At 39.3% G+C, this 21,243-nt stretch overlaps 1 long non-coding RNA gene across 2 annotated transcripts in view; it reads left to right on the top strand.

Annotated features, from left to right (window-relative positions):
- Positions 1-20,381, top strand: part of LOC131276978 (uncharacterized) — a 49,955-nt gene extending 29,574 nt beyond the window's left edge. Inside the window, exons 2-4 of one of the 2 annotated variants that reach the window (XR_011647859.1) lie at positions 18,202-18,313; positions 18,417-18,514; positions 20,247-20,381. This is a non-coding gene — a long non-coding RNA (uncharacterized lncRNA). The remainder of the gene's footprint in view (positions 1-18,201; positions 18,314-18,416; positions 18,515-20,246) is intronic. The other variant, XR_011647860.1, reaches the window with a different exon arrangement.
- The last annotated feature ends 862 nt before the right edge of the window (positions 20,382-21,243 follow it).

Below are 21,243 nucleotides of genomic sequence, written 5' to 3' on the forward strand. Positions count from 1 at the left end.
TCCTGTGTGGCACAGCTCTCCTGCGTGGCAGGGCACTCCTTGCACACATCAGCACTGCACATGGGCCAGCTCCACACGGGTCAAGGAGGCCCAGGGTTTGAACCGCGGACCTCCCATGTGGTAGATGGATGCCCTAACCACTGGACCAAGTCCGTTTCCCTATTTCTAAACTTTAAATCCATCACTATATTTCAATTTCCTATTAATTGAATTTGACAACATATTAGGCTTCATTGTTCAAGTTTTAGACCACAGAGAGGTTCAACTATGGCAGGGGAGTACCACTGGTGTGGGGTACTACTGTTGGGGGCATATGAGTAGGTGAGAGTTCTCCACGGCATGTATATAGGGAACATAAAAATGTTCTGATATATGTTGGGTATTTTTATAGTAGTTAGAGTAACAAATGTCAACTGAGGAAGTGCTGAGTTCCTATCCAGGGGAGCTCTGTCACATTCCCCAGTGGAACAACAATAATCCCCCAAGTGCAACAGCAAAAACCTACAAGGAAGGATGGTCCAATAATGAGCCCTTGATACTGATGACTAAGGTTATGAGCCTGTGTGCCTGAAATATGAACTAGGCTTAGAGCAGCAGGATGCCTAATGTGGCCACTCTCTAAGCCAAACTCAGCATGTAAATGCATTACCTTCCCCCAGTGTGGGACATGACTCCTGGGGATGCACCTCCCTAGTGCCAAGGGATTACTACCAATCACTGACTGGTGATGCAACTAGAAAGAGACTTGAAAAAAGGGTCAGCTCAGATCAGCAGAATATCTCAGCTTACATATTGGATCAAGTTTTAAAAACTGCTTTTTGACCTTGAATAAAAAGGGGAAAAGGCAAAGACAAATGAGTTTATATGGCTAAGAGTTTTCCAAAGAGTCAGGAGGTCATCAGAGGGGTCACGCTTATGCACACCTCAGCAGGACCCCAGAGAGAGTCAAAGGAGATACAGCCCTAGGTGCTGGTTCTCCTGAAGGCTATGGAGATTCATGGGGTATATGGTCATGGCAGGTGGATTTGGAGTTTTGTGTCATGTCAGAGGGCCCTACTTTGGAATTTGTGCTCCTGAGTGTGATGGAGCTGGACTAAGATGTGACATTCCTACATATGCCTCTCGTCACTTTTACTGAACATGTGATTGGTGCTAGGGATGGTGTGTACTCAGGGGACTTGAATCTCTGGACTGTCCATGTGCCAGCTGGGCCTTGAGCCTCAGCAGAGTTGTAATTCCTACTCTCTGGTTCATTGGACTTACCCAGGTGAGCTAACAGGGAGGTGAAGATGGTCAAACACCACACCAGGAGATCAAGAGTGCCAACAACTTGAAGCAGAGGAATTGAATCCATCACCCATGTGTAATCTAAGCCCCCTCTTGATCTAGAGGTGGAGTGGACATCATCATCCCAGGGTCCACAGAATGGAGGAATTAAATATGAATTAGAGTAGATTTACTGATATTCTACTATAAAACTATTGTGACTAGTAATTGAAGAAATTGTAGCATTGAGAAGAAAGTGACCACACTAGTTATTGAGGGCAGGGAGAGGGAAGAAGAGACATGATGTGGGGGCATTTTGGGGACTTTGAGTTCTCCTAAATTATATTGCAGGGTCAGATTATGGACTTTGTATATCTTGCCTTAACATAATGAATGTGCTGGGGTGAGTGTGAACTACAAGGTAAATTATTATCTATGTGATACAGCAGTGCTCCAGAATGTGTTCACCGAAAGCGATGAGTGTGCCACAATGATGGGGGAGGTTTTTGGTGTGGGAGGATTGGGGTGGGAGGGTGGGGGTTATGCGGGAAACTCTTATATTTTTTAAAGTAACATTTTTTAGTTTGATGTATATACAAAAAATACAATTTACAAAAATGATGGAGTGGGGAGTGGGGAGCAGGGTATATGGAATTTCTTATGTTTTTTATGCTTTTTTAATGTTTTTTTTTTAATGTAACATTCTTTGTGATCTATTAAATTAAATTTAAAATAGTGTAAAAAGAAGATTCTGGATCAGGGGATGCTAAGGTTGGGGCAGCTGATCCTGGGTGGAAGATCCACCCAGATTCACCCTGCCATTTCCAGCTGCTCACCACATCCATCCACATACAACTGCTCTGCCACCAGCTCAGGAGGGAAAGCCGGGAGGTTAGCCTTCTCCTCACTCAACAGGTTCTCTGAGGTCTCAGGACAGGGGCAGGAAGGCTCTGATGGTGTAGGCTGCCTTGCTACTGACTTTAGCTCTGCCAGTGGCTCTGGTGGTGTTGTCAGACAAGCCTTCCTCTCGAGAGCCAGTGTTGCTGAAGGTGAGTAACCAGGCTATAGCTCCAGAAAGACACAGGCGCAGACGTGTAGGTGGCACTGGTGGTAGTGGTGGGGTTGCCTCTAGCTCAGGAACTTGTGATGCAGATGGTGATGTGCCTTCCTCCAGCCTGGCAGCAGGTGCTCCATCTGGGGATGAAGCTGGCTCTATCTGCAGAGTGGTCATTGGCACTACCACCATAAGTGGCTGTGGAGATGGCACCAAAACCTCTTCAAGCACTAAAGCTGGTGCTTCTGATATTGAAGGAGCAAACTACCTGCAGAGCGGGTAGTGCCAATCCATGTATAGGTGTCAAGTTAGGTGGAGCTGGACTTGCCTCTGGCTCTGGATCTGGTACATCTGATGTTGATATGAGTGTCCCAGACTCTGTAACTTGTTCAGCTGATTATGATGTAGCTACCTCACCTCCTGAGCAGGTGCTCCAGCTGTTGAATGTGTAGGTGTTACAGCAGGTATCAGGTATCAGGATCTACTTCCAGAGCAAGCACTGGTGCAAACCCAGAAGCTGGCAGTAGAGGTGGCAATGGAGCTGGATCAGCCTATGGAACTGCCCCTGTGTCTGCTGCAGATGGCAAAATTGGTGCCACAGTTTGCACTAGAGTCATTTGCAGTTCTGGAGCTGACAAAGGAGCTGGAGAAGAGGAAGGTCCACACAATGAGTGGCTCCAAGTGTCTTTCAAATACAGAGAAGATCTCACAACCTCTAGGGGAATATCCAGCTCAAAAAAGTGTGCCCAGACTAGTCTGAGAGTCTTCTCTGCTGGCCCAAGGGCAATATCTGGTAGGTCCTGCCTATGTGGTCCAGTCCTGGTCCCCACTCCACAAGCTCACGTGCTACCATCTCTAGCCTCCTCACTCTTTGGGTCTGCCTCAAAGGGTTCCAAATGGCTCATCTGTGAAAGCAGAATCATGGAATGATGCTCCAGGGCAGAGCCAGGTAAATGCACCTGGGCATAGACCACCAGCAGGTTGATGCTGGGACAGTTCTAGGAAATCTTCAGGCTAGTGGTACAGCCAGGTGCTCAGGAGGGAGGAGAGGGTACTGATGTCAGGTAGGTGGACAGCAGAGTCAGAAAATGGCCTTTCTTCCTTGATGTCCCCCAGGGTCCCTCTCACTGGAACATAAAGTCCATAAGGACAGGGAATTGTTTTACTGGTCTGTTCATAGTCTGGCACTGACACAGTAGGAGTTTCATCAATATGTGAGTGAGGAGGGGACAGGGTCTGTCCTTTTGCTCCAGACCTTGTAATTCTGGCCTGAGGAGCTGCCTCATCTCCTGCCATGTGCCATGTGTCTCCTCTTTGCACTGACATTGACCTCCCAAATGACAGGGGCAAGCCAGCCCTGCCACCCCTGAAGGTGGCAGACAGGACTGAGGTCCATGGCAGATTTGGAACAGGCTGTGCACCTCCTCCTGTCATGGGTCTGCATGAAATGGTGTTTGGGGGCCTTGGGGCTGTGACGTGGCTGTGGTGGGGAAGGGCTTTCTCAGAGACTTACAATGAGCCCAGGTTCCTCTGCAGCCAGTGCCCAGGGACCCCACCCACAGTTTCCTTTGACCCTTTCCAACTGGAGGGGGAAGTGCTCTGGACTCAGCCCTACAGGGGTGTCATAGGATGAGTGGGTCCCAGTGTTCTGCCTATCCCCTCCCTGCCACCCACCATTCAAATCCCCACACTGGTCTCAGGTGAGAAGAGCCCCAGACCCTCTCCCAAAGTGCACTCACTTTTTCATTTCAAGGCATATGTCAGGCCTGCCACTGTCACAGTGTTTACGTCCATATCTAGGAAAGACCATGAGTGTGTCACAGCTAACTTACTAAGTGTACCCCCTGCTTAAGATGACTCATGTTACTGCCTGCAATCCCAATTCAAATGAAACCCAGAAGAACAGGGACACTTGTCTGCTTTGTTCACTGCATGATGCTGCATACTTCAGAAAATGTCTGCACCTAGAAGACACTTGATGAATACTTGGTGAAGAAATGAGTCCTAAGCAGCACCTTCTCAGACCTAGGGTGAGTCTTGATCCCTCTGGAAACCTACAGTGATCCCTACTCTGACCATACCAAGGTTGGAGGCACTGAAAAGGATCTCAAATCTCCCTTAAAAATGAGAAAACTGGGATCAGTAAGCAGGCAAGACTGAGAGCTTCTTCGCTGGGAAGCTGAAAGTCCTGCCTAGAAACAACCCTGCCCCTCCAGCCACCCTGTCCACTGAGTCAGGCTTAGGGAAGTAATTTCCATGGATTCTCCTAGTTAGTCCTTACAATCACCCTTGAAGATTTTTCCTTTAAATGCTCCCCTTCCCAAGGAGGAAACTGAGGCCAATGAGTGAAATGATATTTCTGTGACATAAGAAAGTTGGAGGCAGATTAGTCAAGCCCAGGCATGGGGCTGGCTCTCACCTATGGAACAACCAGTCCAGTACCTGCTCAGTGGTGGTGAAGACCCAGTATGTTCCAAAGAAGATGTTGATATACATGAGGTTGCTCTCCTGGACGGCAGGCACCAGGTACTCCACCAGATTCTTGCAATTGCCTGCCTTAACCATCCACACTGTGCAGCTCTCCTCCCTCTGAGGGTTGAGTTGTTCTTCCTCTAGAGTGGGACAGAGGAGGCACATGTGGTTGGAGGCAGAACTGTAGCCCCCAGGTGAGGCTTGGGCTGTTGGCAGACCTGCTGCACCCAAGTCCTCAGGTGACTTGGGCCAAGGGGAGTGTGTGTGCCTCTAGCAAAGAAAGGTCCTCAGCCTTAAAATTGAACTTGAGGTGAGGAAATAATTGAAAGATGAGATCCTAGACCCAGTAAAGTGCAGATACCTGGAGTGTCCCTGGGGGGAGAAAGATCCTTGCAGGCCCTAGGATTTAAATAGAATCCTCAAGGAACAGCAGACCTACCTGGTCCATAAACAACTTTCAGGACTCCACTGCTCATGAGGTCAGAACCACAAGGCTATGCCATTTGCCACCCTGACTCCAGTTCAGGAAAATGAAGGAAAATGAAAAGCCAGGTTCAGGCAGGGTGCAGGGACACTCCCACCCAAACAGCCAGCTAGTGATAACTGAACTACTCCAGCCTTAGGCATCTGAACCATCTGAACCTTACTATTGAAAGTGATGTCTGTGTGACCTCTGTTCAGGCATCCCTTTCCTGGGAGCCTCTACCAAGGGCAGGAGGGATCAGTGCCTTGGGGTACAGGGAAGGTGTTCAGGGCAACAGTGCTGACAGGGCCACAGGGAAGAATCGTTCAAGGTCCAGCAGCACCAAAGACCAAAATCACTGCTTTAAGCTGACAAACACAAATCCAAAGAAAATATGGCTAATATAAGTAATTCCTTGAATGTAATAACACTGAACTTCAATGGAATAAACTCACCTGTTAAGAGACATAGATTGCAAGATTGGATAAGGAAATATAACCCATCTATATTCTGTCCATAAGAAACACATCTTAGACCCATGATTCAAGGAGATTGAAGTGAATGGCTGGAAAACAATCTTACAGGCAAACAATAACCAAAAAAGGGCAGGTGTAGCTCTATTACTATCAGACAAAATAGACTTTAAAAGCAAAACTGTTGTGAAAGACAAAGATGGACACTATATATTAGTGAAAGGTATAATCTTTCAAGAAGAAGGAACAATCATAAACATCTATGCCCCTAACAAGGGTGCCTCAAAATATATGAGACAAACACTGGAGAAATTAAGTGAAGGAATAGCTGCCTCTACAATTATAGTGGGGGAGTTTAACACACCACTATCATCATTGGACAGAACATTTCAAAAGAGAATCAATAAAGAAATGAAGACTTTGAACAATAGATTAGAGGATCTGGACCTAATAGACATATACAAAACATTACACCCATATGCAGCAGGATATACATTCTTCTTAAATGCACATGGATCATTCTCCAAGTTAGACCACATGCTAGGCCACAAAGAAAGCCTCAGTGAATACAGAAAGATCAAAATCATACAAAATAATTTCTCTGACACAGTGGAGTGAAGCTGGAAATCTGCAAGGGGCAGAGGCCCAGATTTGGCAACAAGATATGCAAGTTAAACAACACGCTCTTAGAAAAACAATGGGTCAAGGAGGAAATCCCAACAGAAATCAATAACTACTTTGAAACTAATGAAAATGATAACAAGGTATCAAAACTTATGGGATGCAGCAAAATCTGTACTGAGAGGGAAAATTCATAGCCATAAATGCATACATCAAAAAAGAAGAAAGAGCTAAAATTGAAGAACTAACTAAGCAATTGGAGGAATTAGTGAAAAAAAAACAACTAAACCCAAAGAAAGAAGAAAGAAAGAAATAACAAAGATCAGAGCAGAACTAAATGAAATAGAAAATAGGAAAGCACTCAAAAATAAAACAAAGAGCTGGTTCTTTGAGCAGATCAATTAAATTGACAAACCTTTAGCTAGACTTACAAAGAAAAATAGAAGATGCAAATACTTAAAATAAGAAATGAGAAGGGTGATATCACCACTGACCCCCCTGAAATAAAGACTATCATTAGAGTATATTTGAAAAACTGTATTCCAACAAGAAGGACAATTTAAAGGAAATAGACAAATTCCTAGAAACACATAAGCAGCCTACATTGACAAAAGAAGAAATTGATGATTACAACAAACCAGTTACAACTAAAGATAGAATCAGTCATTACAAACCCCCCAACTAAGAAGAGTCCTGGGCCAGATGGCTCCACAGGTGAATTCTACCAAACATTCTGGAAAGAACTAACACCAATCTTGCTTAAACTCTTCCAAAATATCAGAATAGAAGGAACATTGCCTAACTCATTCTACGATGCCAACATTACCCTAATACCAAAGCCAAACAAAAACGCCACAAATAAGGAAAATTACAGACCAATCTCTCTAATGAACCTAGATGTGAAAATCCTCAAAAAATACTTGCTAATAGTATTCAACAACACATTAAACAAATTATACACCATGACAAAATGGGCTTCATTCCTGGTATTCAAGTATGGTTCAACATAAGAAAATCAATTAATGTAATACACCACATAAACAGATTGAAGGGGAAAAAATCACATGATCATATCTATAGATGCAGAAAAAGCATTTGACAAAATACAGCACGCTTTCTTGCTAAAAACAATGAAAAGGTAGAAATATAATGAAACTTTCTGAATATAATAAGGGTATATATGAAAAACCCACAGCTAACATCATTTACAATGGTGAAATCCTAAAATCTTTCCCTCTAAGATCAGGAACAAGACAAGGATGCCCACTATTATCCATTCTATTTAACATTGTGTTAGAAGAAGTTGCTTGAGCACTGATGCAAGAACCAGATATAAAAGGAATCCAAATAGGAAAGGAAGAAGTCAAAATTTCACTATTTACAGATGACACGATCCTATACATGGAAAGCCCTGAGACATCTACAACCAAGTCTAGAACTTATAAATGAGTTCAATAAATTCACAGGTTATAAGATCAATGCACAAAAATCAGTAGCACTTCTGTACACTGATGATGAGGAATCTGAGGAGGAAATCAAGAAACATAATTTACAACAGTAAATAAAAAAATCAATTACATAGGAATAAATTTCACCAAAGATGTAAAAGACTTATACACAAAAAACTACACAAAACTGTTCAAGGAAATCAAAGAAGACCGAAACAAATGGAAGTATATTCCCTGTTCATGGATAGGAAGAATAAATATTATTAAGATATCTACCCTACCAAAACTGATCTACACATTCAATGCAATCCCAGTAAAAATCAACACAGCCTTCTTTAAGGAACTAGAGAAACTATCTATGAAATTTATTTGGAAAGGAAAGTGGCCCTGAATAGCCAAAAACATATTGAAAAAGAAAAATGAAACTGGAGGAATCACACTACCAGACTTCAAAACATACTACAAAGCTACTGTAGTGAAAGCAGCATGGTATTGGCACAAGGAGAGACACACTGACCAATGGAACTGAACTGATAGTTCTGATATAGATCCTCATGTATACTGTCATATGATATTTGACAAGGCCACCAAGCCCACTCAACTGGGAGAGAATGGCCTCTTGAATAAATGGTGTCTAGAGAATTGGATATCCATAGGCAAAAGAAGGAAAGAGGATTACCATCTCACATCTTATACAAAAATCAACTCAAGGTAGATCAATGATCTAAATGTTAGAGCCAAGACCATAAAGACCGTGGAAAACAATGCAGGGAAGCATCTACAGGACCTTGTAACAGGAAATGGTTTCACGAACTTCACACCCAAAGCACAAGCAGTAAAAGAACAAATAGATAAATGGGACTTCCTCAAAAGTAAAGCCTTTCACACCTCAAAGGAGTTCGTCATGAAAGTGAAAAGAGAGCCTACCCAATGGGAGAAAATATTTGGTAATAGTATATCTGATAGGAGACTTATATTCTGGATATATAAAGAACACCTATATCTTGAAAATAAAAAGACAACCCATTTAAAAAATGGAAAAAAAAATTTGAACAGATGCTTCTCCAAAGAAGAAATACAAATGGCTAAAAAGCATATGAAAAATTGCTCAAAATCACTAGCTATTAGTGATCAAAATTGCTCAAAATCACTAGCTATTAGTGATCAAAACTACAATGAGATACCATCTCACTCCCATAAGACTGGCAGCTATCAAAAAAACAAAACAACAACAAAAAAAACAGAAAACTACAAATGCTGGAGAGGATGTGGAGGAATGGGAATCCTCATCCAGTGCTGGTGAGAATGTAGAAGGATCCAGTCATTCTGGAGGACTGTTTGGCAGTTTCTCAAAAAGTTAGCTATAGATTTGCCATATGATTGCACTGCAATTCCACTGCTGGGTATATATCCAGAAGATCTGAAAATAAGAACACAAACTGATATATGTATACCAATGTTCATAGCAGCATTATACACAATTGTCAATAGTTGGAATCCACCCAAATGCCCATCAATGGATGAATGAATAAATAAAATTTGGTATATATATACAATGGAATACTACTCAGCTATAAGAAGGAATACAGTACAAGCATATGTGATAACATGGATGAATCTTGAGAACTTATGTTGAGTGATACAAGCCAGGCATTGAAGGACAAATACTGCAAGAACTCTCTAATATAAAGCAAGCAAACAGAGCTGTCTCAGAGAGCTAAAGACTGGAAGATAGGCTTAAAGGGATCTGTGAGGGAGAGGAAGGTTGTGAGCTGAAGTCTATGGGTGAAGTCTATGATAAGCTAGAGGTAAGTATTTGTACAGGGAAGAGATAAGATGGGGGCATAGGGATACCTTTGGGTGGGGCTTTGTGGGCTTGAGGGGTCTAGGGGTGGGAGGATGGGTCATTGGCCCAAGCAACTGTGGGGAGGGTGGGGGGAACCATTGAATATAGGAGAATGTCATGTATATGGCTGAAACTACAGTGTTGGGAAAACTCTTTAGAAAATATAATAAGGAAGGATCACGTGTTTAAGGTGCTTAAGTGGGGGGATCTGGTACAGGGGCAAGCTTCTAGGGAGTATGTGAGTGGGCTCATTTCATCATAATGGGTTATATCATTGGATGGAGACCCATACAATGAGTGTGAAGGTGTACCTACATCCTGGGGAGACCTGATGTTTTCAAAGAAAGGGAATTGTGTCTCTTGAGAGGATCGCTGTCTCCCAGTTAGTTAGGATCGTCTAGTATGTCAAGCTCTCAGCATTATTGCAGTATCTGTAAATTGCATTCCTCAAGGAGTGAAGTTTGAGTGTCACGGTGTGCCCTGAGGGGAGGGGGAGAGAGGTATAGCATGAATGGAAGCAGGGCAACTGGGGAGCAATGGAAGTGCTCCACAAGTTCATGCAATGATGGGCATGTCAACTTACATCTAAAGTGTATAAAAGTCTATAAACTAAAATGTAAACTATAATGTAAAACATAAGGGAAGTAAAAATTTAGAAATCTGTACAGTCTAAAATATAAACAATAATGTAGACCAAAATGAAACCATGTTTGATAGCTATGTTTCAAAATTTGTACATCAGCTGCAGCAAATATAATGTGAACATGTAAAGAGATCATTGCCAGGAAAGGTGTAAAGAGTTTGATGTTAGATATTTGGGAGTCCCCTGTATTGTGCAAGTGAATTACTGTGATCTAAAACTTTTTTGAAGACAAAATTAAAAATTAGAAATAAAAGAAAGGATGTAGACACTGAGGAAGAAATGAAAGTGCCTTGCCATTGTACATACAGGGCAACACCTATTACAGTGATGAAAGGCAAAATGTTAGAAACAAATCTTTATAATATTTTTCATTTTATTAATACACCAATTTATTTTTACTTTTAATGTTTCTAATTACTATGTATTCTATTTCTTAACTTTAAACCCATCACTGTATTTCAATTTCCTATTAATTGAATTTGGCAATATAATATGATTCATTGTTGAAGAAGTTTTGGACTACAGAGAGGTTCAACTATGTCAGGGGAGGAACTCAGGTGTGGGGTCTTATTGATGGGGGGCAATGGGTGGTGGGTAGTTCTCCAGGGCATGTATGTAGGAAACATAAATATGGTAGGATATATGTTGAGTATTTTTATAGTAGTTACAATTACAAACATCAACTGAGGGAGTGCTGAGTTCCCACCCAGGGGAGCTCTGTCACATTCTCCAATGGAACAACAATAATCCCCCAAGTGCAATGGCAAAGATCAACAAGGAAGGATGGTCCAATAATGAGCCTTTGATACTGATGACTATGCTTAGGAGCCTGTGTGCCTGAAATATGAACTAGGTCTAAAGCTGTAGGATGCCTAAGAGTTACCTCCTGAGAGCCTCAATGTTGCTCAAATGTGGCCAGTCTCTAAGCCAAACTCAGTGTGTAAATGCATTACCTGCCCTCAACACAGGACATGACCCCTGGGGATGAGCCTTCCTAGCCCCAAGGGATTACTACCAATCACTAACTGGAGAAGCAAGTAGAAAGAGACCTTGAATAAAAGGGTCAACTCAGACCAGCAGAATATCTCAGCCTACATGTTGGATCAAGTGTTAAAAACTGCTCTTTGACCTTGAATAAAAGGGGGAAATGACAAAGATAAATGAGTTGATATGGCTAAGAGTCTTCTAAAAAGAGTCGGGAGGTCATCCGAGGGGTCGCGTTTATGCACACCTCAGCAGGACCCAAGAAAAAGCCAAAGTGGATACAACCCTAGATACTGGTTCTCCTGAAGACTACGGAGATCCACAGGGTATACAGTCATGGCAGATGGATTTGGAGCTCTGTGCCATGTCAGAGGGCCCTACTTTGGAATTTGTGCTCCTGAGTATGACGGAGCTGGACTGAGATGTGACTTTTCTACACATGTTTCTTCTGTCACTTTTACTGAATCTGTGGTTGGCGCTAGGGTTAGTCCATACTCAGGAGACTTTAATCTCTGGACTGCCCATGTGCCAGCTGGACCCTGAGCCTCAGCAGAGTGGCAACTCCTACTCTCTGGTTCATTGGTCTTACCCAGGTCAGCTAACAGGGAGGTGAAGATAGTCAACCACCACACCAGGGTATCAAAAGTGCCTACATCTGTAAGCAGAGGAATTGCATCCATCATCCATGTGGAATCTAAGCCCCCTCTTAATCTAGAGGTGGAGAGGGCATCATCATCCCAGAGTCCACAGAATGGAGTAATAAAATGTGGACTAGAGTGGATGTACTGGTATTCTACTACAAAACTATTGTGACAAGTAATAGAAGAAATTGTAACATCGGGGTGGAGAAAGTGGCCACACTAGCTGCTGAAGGCAGGGAGAAGGTAGAAGAGATGTGATGTGGGGCATTTTTGGGATTTTGAGTTGTCCTTAATGATATTGCAGGGTCAGATGCTGGACTTTCTATATCTTGCCATAACCCACTGAATGTACTGGGGGAGAGTGCAAACTACAGGCTAAACTGTTATCTATGTAGAGCAGCAGGACCCCAAAATGTGTTCACCGAATGTGATGAGTGTGCCACAATGATGAGGGAGGTTGTTGGTGTGGGAGGAGTTGGGGGGGCCTGGTGTACAGGAACCTCATATTTTTTTTGGGATGTATATGTCTTCAAAAAACTACAATTTACAAAAATGATGTGATGAGGGTGGGGAGTGGGATATATGGGAACCTCTTAGGTTTTTTTGTTTTTTTAATGTAACATTCCTGTTATCTATTAACTTTCATTAAAAAAAAAAGAAACCACCATTTGTTGAATTTTGGTTTAGAATCCCAAAAGAATAACATTGGTTACCTGAAAGTGTGATTCATGCGCTCCTTTCCTCTGGCAACCATTTTTTGTAAAGATTCCTTTTGTGTGAAGCCATATTTTGTCCATATACTTCAGCTAACAAATTGTGTTGCAAAAGTTTGAAAGAGGGAAACGGACTTGGCTCAGTGGTTAGGGCATCCGTCTACCACATGGGAGGTCCGCACTTCAAACCCCGGGCCTCCTTGACCCGTGTGCAGCTGGCCCATGTGCAGTGCTGATGCACTCAAGGAGTGCTGCGCCACGCAGGGGTGTCCCCCACATAGGGGAGCCCCACGCGCAAGGAGTGCACCTGTTAGGAGAGCCGCCCAGTGCGAAAGAAAGTGCAGTCGCAGGAATGGCGCCGCCCACACTTCCCATGGGGCTGACGACAACAGAAGCGGACAAAGAAACAAGAAGCAGCAAATAGACACCGAGAACAGACAACCTGGGGAGGGGGCGGAATTAAATAAATAAAAACAAATCTTAAAAAAAAAAAGTTTGAAAGACAAAAAATGATTTGAGAATTCAGATGTGTTCTATTAATCCAGACATTAAAGAGATTTTCAAAATGTAAAAGAGGAGTGGTTATCTCCACTCACCAAACTTCCCAGCTGAATTTTATAACTATGTTAAAATCCTGTAGAATCTTCTAATTTTGAGGCTTCATTTCCAGGATTTTCTTGGAGCTTCTTAGCCCTACCCAAATTATGCTTTTTTCCAGATGGGCAGTCATTAATGAAAATTTCAGAATAACTTTCAATTGTCTTCTCTACTAAGAATTTCTTTTGAGGAGTAAAAATTGAGTCTAAATGCAACCAAACTTTATTGCTTACATTCCTGAAAATCTATTCAGTCAGGTTTCTTTAAATAAGTCTCACTCTGTGCTAAAACTCTTTTTAAAAAAATTTCTTTACCTTTTAAAATCTATTCTTGAATGCTGGCTTTACTTATTTGTTTATTTTTAGCTTAGTAGCTGCTGGTCAATTATTAGTTTTTAATTTTTTAGTTAAATTTAAACTGCATATGCATTTCCTCAATGCCATAAGTTTAGTCCAAAATCTTCAGAAAATGTATTTTATTAGGGGTAACTCAATATTATGGATTTTCTATATGTAAATAAATTCCATTTACGATCTGTTACAAAACCAAGAATGTATTGAATCTCCTGTGAATTGGTAAGCATTAGTGAATATTTCTTTGTTAAATTTAACAAGCAAAAATCCTACTTTTTTCTTTAAAAAAACACCACTACAAATTTAATTAATCTCAAGTGTATAGGGAAGGATTCTTACCAAGCAGCAGTTGCAGGAAAGCTGACCTCTTGAGGTTGACCTTGACAGTTAACCAGGGCTCATGAGAGGTAAGACCTATATATGTCCATTCCAAAGGAAAAAAACATGTTTATAAAGAATCCAGAAGTAGAGTGGTTATTAAGATTATATCTCACTGAGAAGAGACTCCATGAGTTTTACTGGTGAAGGAAGTGGCAGGATCATGAATTTTGTTAATCATTTAAATATTTCAAAAGGTATAGTCATGCTAGGGAAGATCACTTATCTCACATTTCAGGTATATTTGTACATTATATTTGATTTGTTTCTTTGATATTACCAATGAATAATTCTCTGAAACAGCACTGATATGCTTCAAGATCATTTGTATACTTAATTATAACTTCCCCATATGACATATTTTAGCTCATAAGGTAGGCTGGATTTTTTCTGATTTAAATGTTATTCATGTTTTAAAATGGTACCTAAAGATCTGTCTGTGAATCCACAGCTTAACTGAAAAGACTGGAAATACACTGATACCAAAATTCCTTGAAATTGGAGTGTTGGAAGAAAAAAGAAAATTTCTAGAGCTAGCTTCTAAATGAGACCTATGAAATTTACAGACAAATGAAAGTTATGATATAATTTCTTGGGAATCTATCAATGTAAATAAAATAGTCATTTAAACATCTGATGAATATAAAGATTTCCAATGTACTGTTTACAATGAACAATTTCTGATATTTATTTGCTTGATTTTCCAATGCAGCATTGCTCTATGCTGATCATTTTAATGTGATACTGTTTATAGCTTTTTAACCATAGACGAAGAATTACCAACACCACTCTCTATGTTAGTGTCCACATTTTAAAATTGTAAAGTGAATACTTTCTAAATATCCAAGAGTTTGTAAAAAAAAAAATAGGGGAAAAACCCTGAGATTTCTCTTGTGGCCAAATATATTCATTTAACCCTCATGACGTATGTTGAAGAATATGCCATGGTAAATTTAGCATAGTGAAAGTTGTGAATTTCTGTAGACTGAAGAGGAAGATGGAATCTGAAGAGATGGAAGATAGGAAGGATACTTTAATGATCCAGTGTTAACGCATGATTCTGGTATAGCAAATATTAGAAAACAATAGTTTTCAGTGTTTGTCAATTCAGTAATATGCACCATTGGTGATGTTTATCAGATTAACCAGAGTAAAGTTTCAGTAGTTAATAAAATAATCTGCCTAATGTAATGAAAAAATGTGGATATTACAAGAAAACATATATAATAGGAAGGGTATTATAAACATCAATTTGGACAAAATATTTTTCAATACAATAGAAATTCATCTGGATATAGCCAACATAAACAAATCAACATATTATTATTTATTAAAATTGTTGTTAAAATTTTAAAATATCTTTGTGAAGACAAAGGGATTATACATAAATAAAATATTAATAAAACACAAATTCTATATTTTTATACTTACAGTCTTTAATTCTAGACTTCCCAGAAATGAAAATTAAATAGTACTAAAAATCCACTTTGACATAACTAATTTTATCATTAAAATAATAATATGAAATGAGATATATTTAATCTCTGAAATGCTTCAGGAAAGCACGATTAAATAACGTTAGCACAATTATTTATGAATGAGGAGATTACTACAACGTAGAAAAGCGTTTGTGTGGGAGAAACAGGAGGTATGTTAACCCTTCATTAAATATTGGAATTTATGCCTGATGCTGAAAGGATAATTTGTGAAGGAGAAATGACAGGTGGAATGCTTTTCTTAGATACTGTGTGTATGAGAGAAGGTTAACTAGAATGACAGCAAAGTAACTCTTTATTCACACGGCCATGAAGAAAATGAAATGATTAGATTCTTAAATGTAATTTTTTCGGCAATTGCTATAAAGGAGGAGAGAAAGGACTCATATGTATTCTTATTAAGCACGTACAATTAAAGAAAGGTGAGGAATTATATGTGGTCTCATTTGGAATAAAACCATTCTCAGAAGATCCTGGAACTAGTCATTAACTTTAAAACACAAAAAATTTCTAGGTCTTTCTGCCACCAGTGGGGAGATATTAGAAGTCATCCTAGGTCCCTGGTACGTGATGAGAATCATTACCTGCTGTGCAGTGTTCAAACGCATAAGCTGATACAGGAGCTTTCTTAGAGAGCCTGTCCTATTTAGCTTTTGATGTTATAGAAAATGAGAAAATAATAACTGCTTATATTCAGGCAGAGTTTTAAAATGTGTTTAACGTCTGGACGCCGGGACTAAGTGTTTCCGGCCATTCACACTCCCAGTCCAGCTGTCCTTGGTTGGTCAATTTTGTGCACAGTCGGAGCGGAAGGACCGCCAGGATTAAGCTAGTGAGATTTTCCATGAAATTGAGCCGTGAAGCCGTAACCACTGAGTTGAAGAATGGAACACAGGTCCATGGAGCGATCCCGGGTGTGGATGTCAGCCTGAATACACATCCTAAAGCTGTGGAAAGGACCCTGAAGAGCAGAACCTGCGCCGCTGGAAACGTAGTATTAGAGGAAATACTATTCATTATTTCAGTCCGCCAGACAGCGTGCCTCTGGATACGCTACTTGTGGACGTTGAACCTAAAGGGAAACCCAGGAAAAGGGAAGCTGTTGCAGGAGGAGGAAGAGGCTGAGGGAGAGGAAGAGGACGTGGCTGTGGTAAAGAGGGCCTCCTAGATGATAATGTCTCTCGAGATTAGCTTTTCAGTGATAAGTGATTTGGGCAATTTTCTTGGTATAGGTTTTGTTTATTTATGTCAGTTTTTAATGAACATTAATGTGGGACTATGTTGTCTATTGACCAGCAAATTAAATTTTACTAGTTTCATGTATGTATGCATGATATTAATACAGTAAAGAGCCAAGTGTAACTATTAAGAAAGATCAGAAAAATCCCATACTTAGATGGTCATGCTTTAAACTAAAAATGTATTTTATGATGAATCTGTAACCTTTTATGTCACCTGCACTGAAGATGCATTTTGTTATTTTCCATTCTTTGGAAATCCCCTATAGGTGAAATAAGTTCTTTTTGTTAGTTCAGAAATTGAAATACTGTGAATGGGGTCTAAAATTGATTCTCATTCCCTGAGTTCTACTCCCTGGAGAGTTGGGTACTTGGTAAAAGGTGATAGTCATCTTCTAAACCAGTAGGCAGTGATTTTATTGCCATTGTTAATATTTTTGTTTGTTTTATAGTAGGTTCTCAATAGAATAGTTTCTCCTGAGTTGAAACTGCAAATATTATCCAGTAGTTTATCAGTTATGAACAGGGTTAAAGCCTCCTGTTAATTTGGAATGACCCTGTCAAGTACTTTTACAAGGAGTCCTTTAAGAAAAAAATGAAAAAAACCTACTTTATTTGACAGAAAAAAACTAGATTATTCCCAATAAGACATGAAAAATTTTAATTGTTTTATTTGGTTAAGCTTAGAGAGAAATACTTTTTTGGTGTATACAGTTTTTGTCACGTTTACTACCATTTCTGTACTGAGAAAGCAAGCTAACTTTGAGGATATGGGGAACTAAATCTTTCTTTTTGCTTAATTATGCATTGTTGGCTTTTTTGGTTTTTTTTTTTTTTTTTTAATGAGAAGGAAATTTTCTGCAAGTAATGTTACCTAAAAATAAGGGGGGGCCCTATGAGAGTTACTTAATTTGAGTGATAGCAAGAGTATTGCTATCAACTTTACATGAATATTTTTTAGTAGTAAATATATTAAACTTGACTTCATGACAAGATACAGTCAGTATGTAATTTTCCTCCATACCTTTTGTAAATTAAGATGCTGGGGGAATACACTCATTCTTTTCTATCCTCTGATCACTTGCTGGTGCTCCTATTGGTTGAACCCAAATATAAGCCAGAAGGCAATGTGGAAAGTAGATTTGAAGGGGGCAGACAGAAAAGACTGCACAGCTAGTGAACAAACATAATTAGTTCCTAGATGATAAAACAAGCATAAATATATAATTGTAAATTGTGGTGATTACCCTATAGATAAGAGTACTTCACATTATCTTGTCCATTCTAAAAGTAGTATGTAGTGGCAGCTCATTTTGATATTCAAATACGATATAATATTTAAGATTTTAACTGTATATTTTATTTTGAGGGTTTTAACACTTAAATTGTTGGCATTGTGAAACCATTCTAATAAATAGTTTAAATGAAAGGATTAACTGAATACTAGGAAATGTGGCTGAATGACTGAAAGGTTGCTGGACCTTGATCTCATATTAAAAACATTTATTTGCCTAGATTCTTTTATCCTGTGAATGCTGAAGTATAGAGGCCCAAGATGAAAATGATATGTACATTGATTGATTTTTACAGAATGCCATTTGTTGATTTCCTATATCCTAATTTCCAGGTTAGAAGCCTTTCCTTGATGTCAAAATTTGCATATTATTTGGCAATATTGTGGATCTTCTTTATTTTTGTGTTACCTTAAAATTTTATACTTTGTCTCCCAGGAACTGTAGCATGTAACAAGATATGAGCAACCTCACCATCATCACACAATTCATCCTCATGAATATCTCAAGCTCCCGGGAGCTGCAAGTTGTGCAAGGTCTGCTGTTCTTAGTGATTTATCTGGGAGCATTGACTGGGAATCTTCTGATTATTACTGTCATAGTGACCAGCCCACGTCTACACTCTCCAATGTATTTCTTTATAGGCAATTTATCTCTGATAGATCTTTGCTACATTTCAGTTACGGTTCCCAAATTGGTTGTGAATTCTCTGTAAGGCTATAAATCAATTTCTCTCACAGCATGTGCTGCTCAAATTTTCCTGTTTATCCTCTTTGCATCCACAGAGCTTTCCTTCCTTGTGGTGATGTCCTATGATCGCTATGTTGCCATTTGCCACCCTCTGCACTACGGACTCACCATCACCCCACATATGTGCACACAGGCAGCTGGTGGCTCGTGGGCAAGTGGGTTGGTCAATTCTACCATCCATACAGGAATCTTATTCAAGCTTCCCTTCACAGGGTCGAATGTAATCTTTCAGTATTTCTGTGATGTACCTCAAATTTTGAGGATCTCATCTTTAGATGTTCGTTTTTCTGAGCATGTTTTCCTAGCTATGAATGTATGCATGGGCTTCATATGTTCTGCTTTGTTGTTTCTATCATACGTTCGTATATTTTCAATGGTGCTTAGCATGCATTCCATGGAAGCCCAGAATAAAGCCTTATCTACCTGCACTCCACAGTTGGCAGTTTTACTTATATTTATGATTTCTGGAATTATTGCTGTCTTAAGTCCCATTGCAAATAAAGCATCTCTTAGCAACCTGCTCACAGGCATGTTCTACACCATGGTGCCCCCGTTCATAAACCCCCTCATCTATAGTCTCTGGAACAGAGAGATTAACACTGCACTAAGCAGAATGTTCAACAGGTGTTTTGAGTTCCCAACCAGGGTTATCTGTGATTTTAAAAATATGTAAAAGCAAAATTTGAAAGAGGTGTCATTTATATTTGATGTACATTCTTAGGTTTGAATCTTTCCTGGTAAAATATCTAGAGTTCTCCTGTCTAGTTATGTTTTGCCTTTTATACATGGCAGTCAGCTATGCATCTCTGTGTCATAGTTTCCCTACTCTATTCTATATTTGTGTAACTCATGTATTCTTCCTTAAAAGGCTTTCTATATTGTCAAAATGTTTTGTAAAATTATTATGATGGTTTAAAAGTAAAAATAATGTATGGCATTATATAAGACCATGCCTTGTATATCAGTAGCTAAACTGATGATTTTATATAATTTCATGGTAAAAGATACATCTACCCTGGAAGTAAATATTGAGTCTTTTGGGTTAGATCAGCATTCTTTTAAAATTCCTGTTCTTGTATTCACTCATGTACATGTGCCTGATCTAATAATAAAGTGATTAGAACTAAGACAACTATGAAATTGAGGATTCTATATGGCTATAGCACTTAAAATTCTACTAAGGTTGGAACTCTTGAGGTGTTGTTCATAAGGGGGCTATAAAAAATCCTGACCTACACAGAATGTAGTTTGGAAGTTTTAGCTCTTTCCTCAGCTGTCTCTGAAAGATGTGTGCTGCCCTTGTTTCATACAAGTTTCTGCATGATTAGGAACAAGATTCCTTAGTATAGAACGGAATGAAGCATTGGCCTGTAGAGCAACAGTCTTGCTAATTCTATGTGATTCACTGTTTTTTCAGGATTTATTTTTTATTTTATTTTTTCTCCTCCCCTCATTGTTTTGTGCTTGCTCTCTGCTCTCTGTGTCTGTTCATTGTGTGCTCATCTTTTTTTTTTTCAGGAGGCACCAGGAACTGAACCTGTGACCTCCTGTGTGGTAGGCTGACACCCAGCTGCTTGAGTCTCACCTGCTTCCCGTGATTCACTTTTTCCAAAAGTGAGATAGAAAAGTTATCACCCACAGATTGGGCTTAATTTTTCTGATTCTTAAAGGATTAGTCAGTCTTCTTATAGCCTAAGGATATGTTAGACTTTTTATGTCTTAGAATTTAATTCTTTGAAGACTTCCTATTTAGCTCCAGTGTCCCATCTAGAAAATATTTTCTTCTTAGGCACTTATGCTCATTTATATTCAGCTATACTTTGTGCAATTTGAAAAGAGTCTCATTATGGATCAGTTTTATTATATTAGTGGAAAGGAGTTACTGATGAACACAACCGTCCTAAAATCAAAACTAATAATCTTAGTAAAAATCTGGTCTTTGCTCATATTCATGCAATGCCTGAAAGATATACTTATATTATAATATTTATATTACAATGTTTTGGAAATTGAAAAATTCATCATATCTCTTTTTTAAGACTGACTTATTCCTATCTGTTTCTTCATAGTTGTTTCCTGGATAAAGGCACCACTAACTGACTTAATATTCAAGTAACAACCTTAAAAAATATTAGATTTTACCTTTCTGAATCATTGCATGTGTGAATATCATTATATTTTATATCTGTAATGCACATTTAAATAATATTCACATGTAGAATATCTGTCCAAATTATTTCCCTCTAGATATTGAATATTTGGATCAATTATCTTCTAATTATCAAGGGAAACTCATTAAAATTGAATACCTTCTAATTCTATTTCATTTTCTTCATATAATTTAATACTGTATTATGTTCATTTTTCAATATTTTTGAGTTATTTAATTTTTTTGTGCCCAGCAAGTAGTTCACCATATTAATCAGAATATTAAATTTTTAATTCCTTTCAGGAATTTTCCTTTGGATTTGATTTTCATTATATTTAATCACTAATTTAATTTTCATCTCAGGAT

This window comes from Dasypus novemcinctus, chromosome 31, assembly GCF_030445035.2.
Source record: "Dasypus novemcinctus isolate mDasNov1 chromosome 31, mDasNov1.1.hap2, whole genome shotgun sequence".
NCBI lineage: Eukaryota > Metazoa > Chordata > Mammalia > Cingulata > Dasypodidae > Dasypus > Dasypus novemcinctus.